General features: G+C 32.7%; 1 protein-coding gene across 4 annotated transcripts in view; it reads right to left on the bottom strand.

Annotated features, from left to right (window-relative positions):
• Nucleotides 1-19,549, bottom strand: part of LOC118192690 (protein O-linked-mannose beta-1,2-N-acetylglucosaminyltransferase 1-like) — a 438,475-nt gene that overhangs the window by 190,381 nt on the left and 228,545 nt on the right. For all 4 annotated transcript variants that reach the window (XM_085822182.1, XM_085822183.1, XM_085822184.1 and 1 more), the window contains exon 2: nucleotides 12,267-12,302. The gene's annotated coding sequence lies outside the window, so the exon portion shown is untranslated. The remainder of the gene's footprint in view (nucleotides 1-12,266; nucleotides 12,303-19,549) is intronic.

Below are 19,549 nucleotides of genomic sequence, written 5' to 3'. Positions count from 1 at the left end.
AGTATTTCAGTGTGTTTATTTTACATAATTAGATATCTTATTTAATACCTGTATTTCTGATGTTGATATATAAGGCAAACTATTACATTTCAAATTGTGTCAACTTTCCTATTCTTTCAAATTATAAAAGTAAAAAGCATTTAAGAGTTCCTTTAGATAAATTATGCATACTGAACTGAATACATAAAATATTTACTACAGCACACTATTAAAATACATAACCATTAACACTGTAAGCCATTAACGAATTTACGACATACATTCATACAATAAGAATTCTCCGTATAATTCTTGACAATAATTTCCATTTTAATAGTCGGTAAACGTTTGTTTCAATTCCTTCATTCTCTCCAGAGGCAAAGGGGTTCTCTGCCCTATTCATCATTTCTAGAGAATCATCTATTATCCTCGCTATCATCATTTTTAAAGCGCTTTCTCTTCGATCATTATTTTTAAAGAATACTCCATCATCCTACCAATGATTCTCAGCCAAGAAGGCGAGATCCCTTCGGGCATTAGAGTTTCGCGAGGGGGCGTATGTAGCTTGAAAGGCTTAGTGCGGACTGAGTCCATTCCCAAATCAGCCTTAACAGTTTTGTTCCCATTTAAGCCTTAGAGGAAATGATCCAGTAATTTTATTCCCAAATTAGCTCGATCGAGAAATGTTCCCTCATTTCATTTGAAACCCTGCCTGTGCTTTTACAACCCTTTACAGTAAGAGAATGTAACAATAAGAGATAATAAGAGACACCTTTACTATACCAGAATGTAAAATCAGTGCTTTCAAAAACATAACACTTTTTTGAATCAAGGTTTATCTTATTTGGATATGACTGCCTAAGAAAATCATATTGCATAAATATTTTGGTTTTATTTTGTCAATATTTCAGTGAAATCTTTTAATCTCATTTTACACGTTTGCAAGATGTGCCGCAAGGTAGCATGTTATTGTTTCTCAAATATCTTAGCTATTAATAATATTTTATCACAGTTTGAAGCTATGAAATAGCTTAAGTTTAATTTCACCTTTTTCAAAACTAAACTGTGGAGTTTTGACAGTATTTCCATATTAGCAGTACACATTAAGTTAGCTGTAAAAGATCACTTTTAAAAAAAAAGCTTCAGACAGATTATCTTCCCAATGTACAATGCACTAAAAACGTCTGACTGCTATATGACTTAATTCGCCCTCCTTTATGTTTATACCAAAGTTCTCAACCTTTTATGTCCCATGCATCCCTTTCACCATTACTAAATCATTCCACTCCTTTCCAAAACTTGTAAAAATCATAAACACATTTATATAGATTTAGTTTATTTTTTAATGTGTTTTATAAATTAAATAAGATAAAGTATAGAAAATGTTGATAAATGCCAAAACTTAAACAAAATCAGTGTTTTTGATTCATAAATTAAAATGAATACTTCACTGTTAAATAAAAGACTAAGCGCATTCCCGCCCTGAAACGACGGAATCGCCCACATTCCTCTCGATTAAGAACCCCCGTTTTATACGATGGAGGTGGAAACCAAAGGCTTGGATGAGAATGATGATCAAAGGCTATTTCCGATCCGGGCTAAACCGGGAATAAAATCGTCAAGGCTATTTTCAGAAAAGGTTCAATTGGGACATCACCACTTTGAAAATGCTCACATCGAAAATATGGAACTACGTATTATACTCATTTATGCGTGGTGAATATCTTATTAATTGCGACTGCCTTTAAATAGTAAAAAACAGGGATTCTATGTTTGTTTTTTCTAATATTCCTACTATGTTCATACAGCTTTTGGATGCCTTATTAGAAGTCAGCTGTTGGAACACTCTTATTATTTGGTTATGATTCATGATTTTTTAAAAGGATTCTCCATCAAAACATGCTGGCGCATATATACCAGTCGGCCCTTATTCTACAAGACAGAAACCCTGATGAGAAAGCCACGATATAAATAAGGTATTCCATCTTCATGAAGACCAGTTTTGAACTTGAAAACTCGCCTACCTTCATAAAGGTAGGGGACTTTATACCGGTATACTGCTACGAAAGTAGGATTTTCATTTTTCTTATTAGTCAGGCTAAAAAATAACATCAATTATATATCAGTGTTTCGGCATGAAAGTGTGCCTTCTTCCCGAGGGTTCCTTTACGTAAGAGCGCCTTTTTTCCGGGAAGCGCATGAGCAAAAACAAAGCAAAGCATGCGAACGGCTTAATTCCTAAAATCAGAAGAGACAGAAAGACAGACCCTATGGAAGGTCGTCAGGAAGAAGGGAAAACAATAAATAACATAACTAATCGTTAAAATAATTAACAAATTAAAATTAAATAAAATATAAAGCTATAAATAAAAAATTAATAAATTATTTTATACATAATAAACAGTTAGGTAACAGAAATCAAATATTGGACCTCGTCCTTATTTGGGGCTCCAGATGGACTTACAATGTGTGGGTGGGGACTTTTCTTTCCTTAGAACGTCTCAACCTCCATGAAAGTTTTTGTTCTCAGAGAAAGACAGCCATGCATTCGGAAGTTAAAATATATTTTTAAGGCATATTTCTTAAGATTTTGTCAGCTGAAACTGTATTTTATTTACATAAAAGAACCTTTTTAATTAAAGCTCTGGCTAGAACTACGATTTATCTCGGAAACCCGGCTCCGGTGAGCTCCGGCGAATTTAAGTTGTAGCCTAAGAGAAGAGATACCTTCGTGGAGCAAATTCGAAAGGAAACTAGCTCGTGTTTTTGTTGTACATGAAAAAAAAAAAAAAATCACGGAAACTCTCATGCAGTCAGGTTGTTTGTCAGAATAAGAAACCAGTCTATTTTATTCGGGTTTTCAGTTATCCGATGGAGCTCAGTTCCTGGTACCTCGGATAATCAATGTTAAATTCATCGTAAATTAAAATTTTTCTCTAAAGAGATACTTGCAACTTTCTTGAAGAAATAAGATTCCAATTAAGATATTCAACTACGCTCCTCCAAAAAATTGACACATATCTGCAGGATAGCTTCCTCGTTAACCTATACTGCACGCGCATTTGAGACAAAAATGGAGGATTGATGACAACCCTAGGGCGCAACATTAACATCACTAAACCTACTCTCATCAAACAGTTGATAAAATATATATTTTCTCTCTTCAAAAGCGAGAAAAACACACACTTTTGTTTGGGAATGAATGCCCTCAGGCAACACCGTTTCCCAAATCTCGCGAAAGATAATCGAGCTCGCAGTACTGCCCCAACACCTCGAGCTAAAATCTCCCTCTTAAACTAGTTTTCATGGACGGATAGTCGAGCAGCATTGAATAAACCAAAAATTTTCGAACCCGAAGGGCTTGCTCAGTCTACTCAAACGGAAAAGTTGGTCGCCGATTGCTCAATAGGTGTTTCGGTTTGTGTCAGGGATCAGAAATAGGTTGTAGTTGCTGATCGAACGATTAGAAAACACATCTCCTCGTTTTTATGACTGCTAAGAAAAGCAATCGTAAATCTAGAAACCCCGTTGAAGCCGAGTTATTTTTAAAAAATCCTAATTCTTTTTGGCCATTTCCGGTATTTGTTTACTATCTACTATGACTGTCTGAATGACATAATGGCCGATTTCGGGGACGAAAGTTTTAGGAATGAAACGCAGTTTTTCGATGCTGCAGGATAGCCAGAAATCAAGATTTGAGAGTAAAAATAGAGAATGAAAGGATTAAACAACAACAAACTCTCGCCAAAGTGATCAACTAATAATTATCACCAATTACACCTTTGTGGGTGGTTCAGCTGGTCTAATAACAAAGCATTTAACATTACTCCGATCACTCGTCAAGAATGAATCTTTCGCCGCTTTTTCCGGCTTCGAATATTTAAGTTGGTTAAGTAGCTCTTATGTGTAACCCAAAGATTCTGATTCATATTTCAGGGAAACTCAAACCTCCAATTAATCTTTTCCCCATTATTTTCATGCTATTAATTCCTTAAATTTATCCAATAACTGGGCACATCAGTTTCCAAACGAATAAGACCATTCAACATTGAAAATTACCCTGGATTCACACGCGCTTCAAATGGAGGGGCTGCATGAGTGTTTTCGTGGTTTTTCCTATATGTTTCCCATAATGTTTCTTGGTTTTCCCACATGTTTCTATTCTTATATGTATTAAGTATACGAACCGAGTTCCTATAGAAAATTCTGAATCCGTATCGAACTATCACAGCTCTTAGCCACTCAATCTCTGGCGGACCGTATTTCGATACAAGATTTCACAAATAAAATTCTCAAAACAATAGTAATATAAAACATGTACTAAAATTTATGTATTATATTATAAATTAATAGAATGAAATGTATATTTAAGAAAGGCATTTAAAAATGTTTATTAGTTATATACGATTTCACAAATATTTTACTTTCACTTTATGCAATTAAAATGGATGAAAGGCATATATAAAAGTTATATACGTACATGTTTTACTAACAATTATCTATAAATCCTCTAGAGAACACTAAATATCTTAGACTTTCAAAATTATTACATGAACTTACTGGCAGCTCAAATTCAAATGCAGAAAAGAAATATTAAGGAGTGATAAAAACGTATGTTTTCTTTTATGCTTTGTTTCACACACAGGTTTCTAGATTTTCGATCAACCATTAAAATACTAAATACATGTGACTGTCCTTCCTTTGAGAACTTACTCCTTAAAGAAGAATTTATTCTTTTCAATGGATGGATTTCATGTCCTAGTAAAATATAGAAATATTACCACTTGAGAGAAAATTTATAGCAAATTTCGTACACAAGCGATCGATTAAACTAAATGCGTTTTTAATAATAAGGTATTTTCTTTATTAAATAAGTACACAATTCTTCCCATTTTGTTAATTTACGATGACATAATTTGTTTCTGCCATTTTGAACAGCTCATTTTAAATATAAGATTTTAAATATATACATAATTTAATAATAAAACCGTACGTTTTAGCTTTAATTTCTTTTTAATGTATCTCTAATTCTTTTGAACTTATTTTAACATCTTTATTCTCTGGGAACTAATTCTTACCATAACTTATCGTCTATCGTAACTGTTTAACTTAATATTGTTCAAGGTTTTAAATTGAAATTTGCATACCAGATCAGATTATAGTTTCTTTTTTATATATTCAGTAATTTTTGCATTAATTTTTTATATATTTTTATTTTTTTAATATTTTTTAAAATTTCGGAATCATTAATGATATCTTCGAGCAGGCTAGACTGGAATCTGATAGCTTCCTAGAGAAGGCTAGACTGGAAACTGAAATTTTCATATTGCACTTATTTTAAATTTCTCCCTTTCTCATACAAAGAAGATGATCTCTGATATTTTAAGATATTTTCTCCCTTCTTACGACAAACTTCGTGATGTAATTGGAAAGCACGTCCGATAGCAATCAGAAAGTCCGGAGTACAAAATCCTGGCGAGGACACTGCGGATTCTTCATGTTTTCCTACTTCGATAAGCCTAACATAACTGCAAATCTCTCGATGATATCAGATTCACTCTTCCTTAGAATGAACATAGCAGTATTTGAAAGAGATTTCGTTTCATAATTTATAACAGGGAGGTTAGGATAGATGCAGTAAGTATGACGTCACAAAAGTGAAGCCAAGGAAATATCATCGACGTGACGTCACGAATTATGAAGCCCGCCATACAGCGTAAGGATAAGACTACGAAATATACTGCTAAATAAAATTACACAGACAGTGTTTTTAGGCGTAATTTGCCCAAAATATCATTGAAACTTTCAAAGGTCTTCTAAGTTTCATCATGTATACATCTGTCTTATAATTACTATTTGTATATTTTCATGTATCTAGATTTTATTAAATTTGAAGTAGTTATTTGCAGTTCTTGTGATTTTACTATGTACTAAGTAGAAAATCATTTATGTTAAGTATTAAACGCAAAGGAAGATATGTAAACTTCAAGGATGAATAGCTAACATGTAGACAACGCCAATTAGAATGTAAACAAAACCAATCAGAAATCAGTCTATGGCAGCGACCGTGACAAGTGTTGGCATCATACCATAACGCTTCATGGCTTCATTTTCACTGCATAGGACATACGGGCAGGTTTACTCCATTTATTCTAACCTTCGTCGTTTATAACCCTTGTAGAAACAATAAGTTCTTTCCAAGCCAGGAAACATTTTCAATTCAGCTATATCCTTGCTGAGATCTGAACCATAGTTCTTTCAACTATCAGCTGGACATCCTACCACTTATGTTTACGAGAGTACGAACGGGGGAATGCGATTATTCTCTATAGTCAGACAAAGAAAAGTCTCATCATGACTGGATATTACACACACAGTGTAATTCCGATATTGCATCATACATATATAAGCCTCTAGTAAGAAGAGCTTTTTTAAACCTTTTGTTTCAAAAAAGCTGAAAGTCCAACAGCAGCCAAGTATAAGGAGACCATCTGAAAACTGTACGTTAAAGGCTAAAATTTTGAAAAGTTTCCTACATTACAGAATAAATAATCTGATTATATATTTGCATGATTTAACGTCGGTAGTAATCTTGTAATCTTAACATAAAGAGTCATCAAAGTAAATCAACTGAATTGTTTAAAACAGGTATTCTTCTCAAGAAGACTACAGCTTTATTCAAACTTTTTCAGATAAGGGCAAAAGGAACAATGAATACCTTTCTTTATGAAATAGAACGGTTCGGATCGTTGGTGAATTGAACTCTGACTACTCAGTAAGCCTGTACTAGATTCGATTGACACCCCCTTTTTTTAAAGAGTTAAATGAAGCAGATAAAACCAAAGGCGTATCAACTATTTATTTTCATTGAAGCATTGTTTAGCGTTTTATTTCATGCCATTCATATTTCCAATTCATAGAGTTTCTGATACAGGGTGGTCAGAAAAAAACTTCTCCGATATATGAACCCGTAGTAGCCTATCCACTCAACCAATCAAAATGAAATTTCAGACATTGTTATTTGAAGGCAGACGCTCGATATTGTGATGATTTAAAACAGTAGAGCTCTCCCGATTACGGCTACAATGGAAAAATTTCGACATTTTCGAATGGCGATACCCACTTTTTTCCTGAGCAACCTGAGCAGTAAAATGAAAACCATAAATGGCGTTAGAAAAGTACTTAAGCGACGAAAACTGTGGAGGTAAAACATTTGCAAAGAAGAACATTGAAAAGTACTAGTGACAACACAAGAGAGGACAAGGGAAAAAAAATTATTGGAATTATAAGTTTTTAAAGTATACAACGTTTCAAGATAAAGTCATCTCAAGTAACCGTGGCCACCGCGATACCCTGACCTCACTCCTATAGATATCTTGTTCTGGTTCGACATAAAATCCATGAGATTTGTAAGAATTGAAAAATATCATAAAACGTGAGGTCAATTTTCCTGCGATCTTACGTTCGTCATTGTTGTCAACATTCTCCCGCATGCAATGCGTTATTATCTGCGAACGTGAGCATGTTGAAAATTATAATTCCATTAAAAGTATATTTCCTTGCAATTATGTCAGGCAGATTATAAAAATGTCAGAAACAGGATTTAACTGACCTGGCGTCACTCTAATATTGGCTTGCTATACTTTACGAAATCGTGGACACCGTAAACGAAAATGCTAGCGTGAGCAATTTAATAATGTAGTGCAGGGTTTCTTAAACTTTTTGATCTGGACACCCCATAATATTTACAAAAATATTGTTGGATCCCCCATAAGTATTGAGCAGATCCGACACACCTGTGAGTGAGACTGTCAGTTTCTTCACTTGTAATATACTATTGCAGTTTTAGGTCATTAACTTTTTTAAGTAAAATGAACATATTTATTATAAAAAAATGCGTCGAAACGTTTTCGTTTTTTCTTTGTTTTGTTTTATCTTTATCTTACATTATGCAAAAATATTTGATAATTGTAAAATTATTATAGTAAGTTAAAGAAATATTAAAATTGCTAAAATTTTTGGTGACCCCCTACTGAAGGTGCTGCGACCCCAATTGGGGCCGCGATCCGCAGTTTAAGAAACTCTGATGTAGTGAGTCATTAAATTGACTGATTCGGAAAAGGATAAAATTAATGATCCACAAATAACTGACAACAGCTTTGATCTTATAGTGAAAATAAAAAATACGATTCTTCAGTTTATTTAATATGAAAAATAATTTAGTTTAACAGAGAAATTAGGCATTTTGGTTAGTCGCATAAATTCACATTGGTCTCGATAAGATGAAGGAATGATCATTTTTCAGAATAATATTATAATTATCAATACTGATGTTATCAGAAATATTCGGAACTTTTAAGGATATTATTTAAAAAGGTAGTCGCAATAAAAGAGTCTCCCCTTGCTTATTTTATTCCCCTACAAAGTCATAAATAGAGTACTGCTACAATTTAAAAGATAAAAGAAAAAGAGAAAGAAAAGTAAAAAAATCTAAGAAATACTTATATTGTTTTTTAAACAGCTCACGCTTTAAATAAATGTCGTAGTTTGAAAAGGAAATCATAGATTATTTGCTGCGTGGAATAGCAATAACTGTTAGAATTGGCATCTCTGCAAGCCACATGAAATGTCACTAAAAATCTTACAGGTGTGGAATGGCAATATGTTTAAGAATTTGTGACTTACCAGAGTGCGTAGACAATTAATATACTGTCAGGTTAATATAATGTAACACGACGAAAAAAAAAAGAAAGCCGCGGACATTCCTAACGTTAAAACTACCGTGAAATTAGTCTTAAAGCATATTAACAGAAATACACTTGAGATAAAAAGATATTAGATTCCCTGCTATCGAGTTCTCAATTTGTTTTGTGTTTAATACGGCATTTCCGAACAGGCGTGCCTCAGCTGAACACTCAAATAAAGAGTAATAACAGATTGAACAGGTTATTTGCGGAAACATGCTGGACGGTATAGCCATAAGAAGAAATAAAAACCCATCAAATGCGGCCATTTCCTTTTTAATGGTGCTTTCAGCAAGGAGTTTTTGCCAGTTGGAGAAGCGGGAGATGGAGGGAGTAGACCTCTCTCACTGCAAAACCCTGTCACTCCCATTTACAGAGAAGTGACTCAAAAGGCTGTCAACGGGAACACAATAATACCGTTTACCCGCTTGCCAGAAGATGTCCATCAGGGCGAGATGGGCTGATCGAATTAGAAAAGGCGGATGTACCATCCTCCCGTGCCTTATTAAGGGCCCACACATCAGCTGTCGCTGTGCGTTAACGAGTGTATGGATGTCTTCCCTTTTGCTCGAGAGAAGTTATGGATAGTTAGACAACATTGTGAGCTTCATGTGTCTGGATTTATACTAAGAGAATTACAGAGTCGGATGTACACTAAAGCCTTATTTATCCGTACTAATATGGGCGGAGCAATTTAAGATACTGTTTTCGGTAGGATGGCTCATGAAAACTATTTTCGACAGTTAAAAGGTAGAGCACACATTCTTGTGACAATTATTTTAATTTTTACTAACAGTAAAGCTTAATTTAAGCACTCTCCTATTTTCCCATTGATTCACATTACATAATTTGCTCAGACAGACCAGAAGGTTATATAAATCAAAGCACGAGCAAGAACGTTTAAAAGTTAATGAAGGCTATCAAAACTCATGCTTTGTTGAGCGAAAAGCCTCTTTGCTATGCCTGTTTACTAGCATTGATCCGTTTGGAAAGCATTTAATTTGTTCTGGGTTTTGAATTCCCGCTGCCGTCCGAAGTTGGGAAGTATTCCTTTCTATAGTGATTAACTACGTATGAAACCAAGTGTCTCTTTTTCCTCGGATGATTTTTATGTTTTTTACTTGTGTGCTTCAAGACACGCCACCTAATTGTTACCAGTTATCGTCTATAGGTAATCGACCCTTTAATTTTGTAAATTTTCACTTTAGTGGTGAGCCAACGGGAACGGTTAAATAAGGTTTCTTTAATTTTTATCTGTGATTGTGTATGTCGATTGCAGTTAGGGTCGAAGAAATTTATAAGTAACTCTTAGCGGATAACACCTGTACATGCAATGCTTTTACTTATTTGTATTACAAGGGATTTTACTAACAGTACATGAACATAATGACGCTTTGTCATAAAGGTGCGAGCATTTTTACCCAGATAGGCAACATTCATCAAGCCAGAAAAAGGTTTTAATCTTGATAAAATCAGCCTTTATAAAGATATGGGTATAACTATGTGAAATATGGTAACTCTGAGTATAAACCGGTGGCTTCTAAATAATTCTTAATCAGAAGACAACGATGAAATACAAAGAATTATAGTACAAGAATAAAACCATTATAGACTGAATTTTATCATGTAACTATGAAAGCATATTCTAGCTAACTGGTTTATTCAAAGAGGGCTGAATAACTCAGGTAGTGACTGTGACTTTCACTTCTTTCAAATACCAATGGTTTGGTATCCTCTTTAATAGCTCTTGTTATTCGTATGTCTGGATGTCAAAATCAAGCAACAACTTCAATATCTTTTCGGAAAATATATTGCTGTGCAAACAAATTCTCAATTTGAAAGTATGGATAAATTCTGTGTAATTGAAATCAATATTATTCCTGATTAATTAAATTGGCTTTAAAAATAATGTAGAACAAACCGATATTGAAAAATAATTTTAAAGGAAAAAAGGCAATTTTAGGCAAAAAAAGTCCTTAAATTTAAAGCATTGTCATAGGCCAATTATAGATATTTTATTACAACGAGTTAAAATACAGTAACCAAATCAAGTTAAAATTTAAAAAAAAAAAAAGATAAAATTTTAGAATCTGCGAGCAAAAATATTATCATCTTGATGATCCTTGGCTGAAATTCAGCTGTCATGTAATTTCGAAAAGCGGAAAACGTTTCAGCAATTCGTTCAAAATAAATGTAAAAGCAATTTTACTTTATAATTAGAAAGAATTTCCTTCTGTTTGTGTAGCTCAAGTGGTAGATATAAAACGGATTACCTGTCTACAGCTGCACTTGATCTTTAATTCAAAATATAAACTAAGAAATTTGTCAGGGGAATCTCTGCACAGATTTAAAGGTTGTCTCATTACTGATAGAACAGTAAGTAAGCTTTACAAAATCTTGTTGTTCTTAATGCTAAAGGAATTCTTGAGCAAGAGCAACCATCTACATCCAGAACGAAAGACATCTATTTGAAAATACTTTGTCTGATGAGAAATATACGGCGCGTGAAGCATTTTGTGAATAAGAAAAAGATTTATTTACCTCAGCTTCTTATAAAACTAGATCTCATTAAACGATTTATTAAAGCAATGGATAAAAAGGAAGTGATTCTAAGAGCAAATTCCTAAATGAGTTAACTTCTTAGTTCTCTTGAAAGTGGTTGGTGATAATGAAATATAAAGGTTGCATTTAGAATTAAGAATACGCTCTAATATAAATATTCAGGAAAATTACTAAATGTTTTAGGAACAGAATATTGTTATTCATTTGCTGTAGGTTTTCTTTTTTTCATATTCAGAAGCTTCCAAGATTATTTCGCATATCAGCAGTTCAAAATCAAAAACAATCAGGATTTGAATACAGCACAGGCCCACATCATCTAAAGCTTGGCCTAAACGATGTGAGTCACTATAGACCATTAGACTTTTAGGACAAGGAAACAAAAAATTAAACTGCGCTCTGCCGGAATTCAAACTACCAATATTCCAATTGTCAGCAGATATACTAACAACTCTGACCACGACAGTACGCAGGGGAAATAAAATAATTCTTCACAGGGAGAGGGACTCTTTACAATATTCGCCATGTAGAAATTTTCGTAAAGGTACCATTGTTTTGTTTTTAAGAAAAGTAATTTAATAATTAAGCAGTCATCTTAAAAGCTCAGGCTTAAATAATGTGGGCATTTAAAGCCAGGTCCACGTTGTTAAAACTCGGGCTTAGGATCCCATGTTTTAAGAGGTCTTAAATTTCTCCTACATTTTTTTTAATCCTAATTTTCACTTACAAAAGCAAAAAGAGTGGGCATTGAGTGTCCTTGAAAACATACTGTATTTAGGCCTCAAACTGGCTAAATCGGGCCTAGCAAACAATCTTCAGATTAATTCTGTCAGTATATAACTTCAATATTCTAATCAAATTTAAAACTGAAAAAAATAAATTTTAGTTTTGTATTGGTTACTGATTTTGCCTGATTTTACACTTGTCAATTAATTGTATCTCTTCCATATTGTCTAAATAAGAAATGTAAGTTGTTTTACTTACTCAGTAGTTCTTGTTGCATACTCTTCTTTTCAAGTTCTGAAACAAAACAAAAAGTGTATCACTAAAGCGTTCGGAAATAAATGATTTAACCTAAATTAAACTTGAAACTATTAATTGAAGAAATATTTCTCACGCATTTGTAACCACTACTATTATGCCTGCTAAAATATATCATTGATACAACCAGAATTTAATTGCAGGCTGGTATCTTATATCGTTTTGCTAAAGTACGAAACTGTAATCAACTTAATAATTCATCCTGATTATTTGCGGATAAGATTAAGTCAACTTACAAGTATACTACATATATGTGATAAACATAACTAATACGTATTCATTTTAAAAGACAGAAAAAAGTGAAAGCTCGGGTAAGGATTTTAATTTCAGACAACGAACTTAAAGTATTAATTTCGGAAGTTTGCTCTGAAGGTTACATATTCAGTTTTTTTTTTTTTTTTTTTTTTTTTTTTTTTTCAAAATAATGCTACGCTGAAGAATGCCTTAAATTACCAGGGAAAAATTTATTATAACATTTTTACATAATATATAATAATTGCCAAAACCTGAAACATGGTAAAGTATTTTAAAATGCACTGAGCCTCTTCTTTTACATTTGACAAAACGGACACAAGTCACCTATATTACATTTGAATATAAGGCCTCATATACGTTAACACGAATAAATGCCGCTTGGTGATAATAAGAACTGCGTTATCTCTTATATAACTGAAAGATAAGAATAACCTTCTGCTATTGTTTAATATATAGATCCTCATAACTTACAATTTACTATTTCAATCATTATAATTCTAACTTCGATTACCGATCGATCATAATATTTTTGTTTGATAAAGCGCAGTAATTTAGGAAATAGCAAATACGTTCGTATTAGATTATAGAGTCATTACATTTTCTTGATGCTGGGGACGTGAAAAATGTGCAATCCTTCGGCGGGATTCGAACTCCGGACCTCCGAATACGCGTCCAGTGTGCTTTCAATTACACCACAAAGGCACGCGATAAAGAGAGGAAAATGCTTTATAGATACTCCCTCTTTTAAAGGGCAACTTGAGGATGAGAGGACGCAATCGCCAAATCCTGGTGGTGATGAATTATCGTCCATCACCTTTTAGTTCGGGCACCACTAGAGAGTTATTAGGTTTTTTTGGGGGGAGGAGTAGGAGACGTGAAAAATGTGTATTGCCTTCGCCGGGATTCGAACTCCGGACCTCCCGAATACGCATCGAGTGTGCTTCCAGATGTCCCACGAAGGCACGAGGTAAAGACGGGAAAAATAAAAAATACCTTATGAGCTGTATCTTATAGTCCCTCTAGTTTTCCTTAAAGTTACGCTGTGAAGTTTTGAAAATTTTCATGAATGTTTTGTATATTGATGCTATACTGTTAATTGTTTGATAGAGAGAAAAACACTTCTGCATCTTTCGTCAGGAGTAATCGTCAGTGAGCCATTAACACATATGGGGTCATAGCTATAGTGGAATACTATAGTGGAATCACAGACATAGCTATAATGGAAACTGACTAAATGTATTACGAATTTAAAAAAAAAATAGGTTTGAAAAAGTCTAAAGGGGAAATAAATTACATTTTTAGAACAGAGAGCGAATATCATTATACATATTCTGAAAGAAACAGTATAACTTATGCTTTGCCCCCCCCCAGTTTCGGTGCATTTATTAGAAAGGTAAAAAAAGGATATTCGAGCGAGTAAAACTAAGAAGCTATGTCAGAAATACAGTGAACCCTATTTAAGAAGGTCATCCACGGATACAAATCATTTGGGTATTCAGTGGGATTGATCATCCTGGGAAGGTGATATTCTATAAGAATATTAATTTATGCTTCTAAAAATACGGGTCACACAGAAGTGATCTATGAGATGGTTCACAGAAATTTATATTCAAAGACTAGTGAAAAGCAGATTTTTTGTTGGAAGTCAAAATGTTACTGATCTCTGCGGCTGATGAACAAAACAATTACTGAAGTAACGCGAAAATTGTTATCACTTCCTCCGGCGTTGTGAGCCAGAAAGTTTATTGGACCAAGATGCATCTAGAATTCTTTATCACAGCTATCTTCTTTTTATTGGTTGCCGAGAAAAAGGAATCGTCTATCACGGGGCTTTGTTCAATTTTCTTTGTTTTCTTTCCAGGTTAAATTAAAAACCACCAGGATTTGAACTTTTAGGGAGTCAGTAGTAGTTTTTAGCTAGCTTTGTTTTCTTTTTCGTTTACACAACGGATAATTGTTATTTATAGATTGCTTCTAAAATTCTTTGCATTCAAGAAACGTGCACAATGTAGCTTATTGTCAAGATAGATTCAGAGAATGGCTAAGAACAAATGACTTCTTCGAAAGTGATCCATGCGGAAAAAATATAATAAATGACTCTTCGATATTTTATTAGTGATTAAATTCTTTTCAGTTTCTCAGTTTCTTTCAGTTCACTGTACTTCAGTTAGTTCTAGAAAAAACTTTCATTTCAGAAAGAAATTTAAACTAAATTTTCTGTTAAAAAGACTAAATGTTTAAAAAAATTAATTTAATGTTTTATTTTAATTACTCAGTTTTAGTACAGTAAGTAAACTAAAGACGAAAAAATAATTTATGTAATTATCACAATAATTTTTCGTCATTTGCGACTAAAAATAAACATCTGGAGTTACTAACAGTGGTGAAATTTTAAATCAAACCTCTTAAAGAGAAATTTAAATGCATGTAATCATCATAATTATATATACATCTTTTTATTTTATCTCTTTTATCATGCCTTAAAATCATATTAATATGATAATAGAATAGATTTATATGAATCTCCACGTGTTTTAATTTTTAGGAACAAATAAGGAAGAATGTTGTGATAACTAAAATATTATTATTACTTTTTAATGCATTTAATTAAAGAAAATTAAATACTTGGAATAGAAGGCACGACAAATTACCGTTATTATTCGATTTTAACCACTTTGGCCATTAACTGGTTTGAGACACTCAAACCCAAATGTTATGAAATTATTATGAACTGTTGTATAAATTTTATGAACTGTCCATCCGCCAGTGCAGGGTCGTTACTTATATTACGTAATCGATATACATACAAGAGTATAATGACTGAAAACATGCTTTGTTATTTTTAATTCAACAAGAATGGTGAGTTTCATACTGAAGTCAAGCAATTAATAAAAAGAAATAAATTAAACCATTTTGAAATGTATCTTATCTTTACCACCTTTATTAAAAATGTCGCCCCTTTAGAGTGTTCTCTCTTTAATAGTGGTTATTCGATTTCCTGCTAGAATTTTTTTAACTATTAAAGAAAGAACACCCTTTAGAGTGTTCTTTCTTTAATAGTGGTTATTCGATTCCCTTTTAGAATTTTTCCTTCGACAGATTAATTACTTACAACTTTGTTTCGGATGATTCAGAATCGAGAACTTGAGTGTTTTACCATTTATATAATAAACTTTTTATATAATAAAATTCTTAATAAACTTTCTTAGCCAAATTTGGGCAAGCTAAAAGGGCCAGGGTGACGAAAAGACAAAATTAAAGTTCTCTTAACACTAAAAAAATGAAAGTTTCTAAAGAATTCTTCCATTCCTTCATGTAAAGCAGTAGCTTTTTAAACTTTGTCACCTCAGGGATCCCATCAAACTCTAATCTTATTTTGTGGAATCCCTCCCTTTCTCAGAAAAATAAAAATTAAAAAACACATTTTTAATTTTTATCTTTCTGAGACACAATATTTATGATATTGTGTCTCAGACAAATTGCAATCCCATATCAGGCACAATTTATACACAATTGTTTCATACAGTGTATACAGAGTATTTGAATTATATCAATACTCTGTATACACTGTGTGAAAAAAGAAAAAAATTACTATTTTGTTAAGATTTATGAGCAATTTGAGTACATATTTCATATTTACAATTATTTTTAATGGCTATGATGTGTCTGCATTCTTTTATGCAAAACATAGAAGTATACCTCTGTTGATGTTATCCATGAGCGTATTTCACATTCAGTGTTCGGTATACAGTCAGTTAACGATTATTCGACAAAGAATTAACCAGACACAATCTACAAAAAGTTAAACATTTTTTTTGTGAAACGATGGAAAAATTCTTATCAAAAATTATCAGCATAAAACAAAAATATCTACAGGAAATAGAAAAAGGTAAAGAAAACTGCTTGGGCTAAACAGTTCTGACAGCAATGATGTGGTATCTGAGATGTTATGCATGTATTACCTAAGATGTGATACTTTAAATGCATGATAATACCTGAGAGTAGTTTTTTTTATCCATAACAGTATGTAATTTAATTAACTGTACGTAATCCAGAATATATTTAACGGCTCTTTTACACAAGTAGCAAGGGAACATGAAGAGAACTCCCTGCCTTAGCTTTACCATGTTTGGAATTTTATTTTCAACGGTTGGTCATACATTTTCGCACTGGTCGGCAGAACTTTGCGCACACCTCAGAAAGGGTCAGGGAGATTTCTCCTTACCTCTCATGGAAAGGGATGGACTTTTCTCCCGTCATGGGTGTCCAGCAGTTGAGAAAGGGATTGACATTCGAAACGGACGAAAACAGATGCGGGATCTCGCTCCATTTTAGATAAGATGTAATTTAAAATTTTCTTAAATATAAGTACTCTACATAACTTTGTATATAAATAAACGCTATATTAGCCTAGAAATGTAAATCCAGGTCTTGACTGTTCGACAATTTACAATATAAGAAGCATTGTTAAATCATCCGTTAAAGGTGAACTACTCAATTTAAAAAATAAATCAAGTACACAGTCATTAATTTTCTATTTCACATAAATTTCTATTGAAATACAAAAGTGATGTAAACAGAAATAAACGGTATATATACTGTGAAGTAAGGAATATACTGTGAAGTAAGAAAGGAAAAAGCACTGGGAAGATAAGCGTGTTTCATTCGCACATTCGAGGAAACATTTTCAGTACTGATTTAAACGAACTTATTCTCCAAACTAGCGTTTTCATTAACAATCTACCTATTTGAAAATACAGGTAATTTATTAAGTGGTTTTCTGTTAATTAAAATATGGTTTATTCCTCTTCCCTCTGTTCTGTAACTGCCCTCGCATTAACCATGAGCTTGAGTTTACTGTCTGCATCGTCTCTAGTATTGCTCCGATTAATCAAGAGTTCACTGCACTTTGTTCTTGTTACTATCTAGTTTGAAAGTAGTTTTACGTTTAAATAAGTTGTTAGAAAATAGGTTTAGACTCTTATGACTTCTTCAGAAACTTCGGAATATTTTGTAAGAATTTGCAGCAAAAGACCTAGGAGTTCTTGCTGATATTTAATGATTAATGTCGAATCGACTGAAAATTGATATCTTTCCTTCATTGGCAAATGATCTTATTTATTATAATTCTGAAATGGACTTTTAATTCAATTTATAAAAATCTAATTTCCTCTGAGATATAGTCTCTTATAAATTTTTACAACTAAATGGGTTCCAAAATTAATTCTTTTACACTGCCATTCAGATTTAATTCATTTTTATTTGAAAACAATTTAGTTATTCGAAACTTTGTAGATTAGTCTTTTTAATATATGGTGATTAAAAATATAATTTTTAAAGTATTAATAAAATATAATACTAAATTAAAAAGTTATATAATTAATGTATTACTTTTTTTCATTAATTTTAGTAACATCCTTTATGTTTATGTATGAAATACATAAACTCCACCTAGAATTTCGAAGATATTAATTGGCTAAATAGACTACAAATAACTGAGAGCACAATTATCTATGCATTTGTTTAAAAAATTCTTACTTTTAGACGTTTAGCTTTGCAATCCAAATGGTATTAAAATATTTTTTCAAATTTTGATTTTGACTCGGAAAACTCGTACAGATATTGCATGAAATTATATGCTTCGAGGAACACAGTTTGAAGACTATTGATCTAAAGAAAAGTTCATCTTCATAGCTGATATACTTTGTGCGGAATATGAGCTCCAGAAAAGTTGATGAATTGGCCAAAAATAAAGGAATCCGCAGAAAGATATCCTCCTGATAATCTTGTTGAGTTATTATGTAAATAACTTACATGCAACCATATAGTTGAAGAAACAGTCACAGTAACATAGCTTCAATAAATAATAGTTAAAAACATACTGAGTTATGGATATACAACAACGCGTTTACAAACTTGCAGGACTAAATGCTTTAATAATTTCCTGCAAAATGATAATCGGTAGCATTTATTATTACCCATCACAATTTGCCTTCATAAAATATCGTCTGTTAACGAACAGAATTTTCTATGTTGTTAATCGTTTGGTTTGATTTAGAAGAACATCTGGTGTCACAGATTCGAAAGCTGAGCAAAGAAGAATAAAAAAGTTTCGCAATAAAATAAATCAGACACATTGCGATTGAAGATGAAATTTGATGTTTTGCTTATGATCTTGAGACAAAAAGGGAATTATACACTTAGGTTGGAGAATTATATACTTAGGTATTACTGCTACAGAGACATCTGTTTTAGAAATCCTGAATAAAGGTCATGTTGGTTCTCTTTTGATTGAAAAGAGATAATTCACTAGGATTTACTCCCGAGGGACAAAAGATGAATTCTATATTTTATAAAAACGTAATAGATAGATTTCTCAAAATTTAATGCATTAGGCCCAAAAATGCTGAAAGAGTACCTGATTATTTATTGTACGATAATTCGCAAGTCCATTTTTGTCCTTTTCTCGCAAAGAAAAGTGTCGCAGCTCATAATCACTCCCAGATTTGGAACAGAAACCTTAACAGTACTTCAAAAGATGAATTATGTGAAGGAATCGAGAAGCTGTATGAATGCGCCAAGCGTTGTCTAAGATTTATAGGTAAGGATTATGTGTTGAATGCTAAGAAATACGATTAATGTTTTCTGCACTTTTGTACGAACTTAGTTCTAAAATTTTTCAAACACATTGTTCCAAGAAGAAGAAATTACATTTACCCTTTATTAAAGCAAACTGCAGATTTTATTGACGTTGTTGTGTTCAACACCAGAATGATGCGAATAGATTCATTCATGGCATTAGGAACATCCCTGGCGATTGAATTTTGTGGACAACGTGAAATGCATTCCCGAATCTGAGAGTAATATTGAAGGCAGCGAACTGTGCACAAGTGCTTCTTGTATGAATGCGATCCATTCGGATTAGAGTTATCTGCTCGAGTAACTCAATAATACCCTATTTGTATCGTTCC

The sequence above is a fragment of the Stegodyphus dumicola genome, chromosome 8, assembly GCF_044657685.1.
Source record: "Stegodyphus dumicola isolate Sdum_Otavi_A_Nest chromosome 8, ASM4465768v1".
Lineage (NCBI taxonomy): Eukaryota > Metazoa > Arthropoda > Arachnida > Araneae > Eresidae > Stegodyphus > Stegodyphus dumicola.
This window is presented reverse-complemented; position numbering and strand designations above follow the sequence as displayed.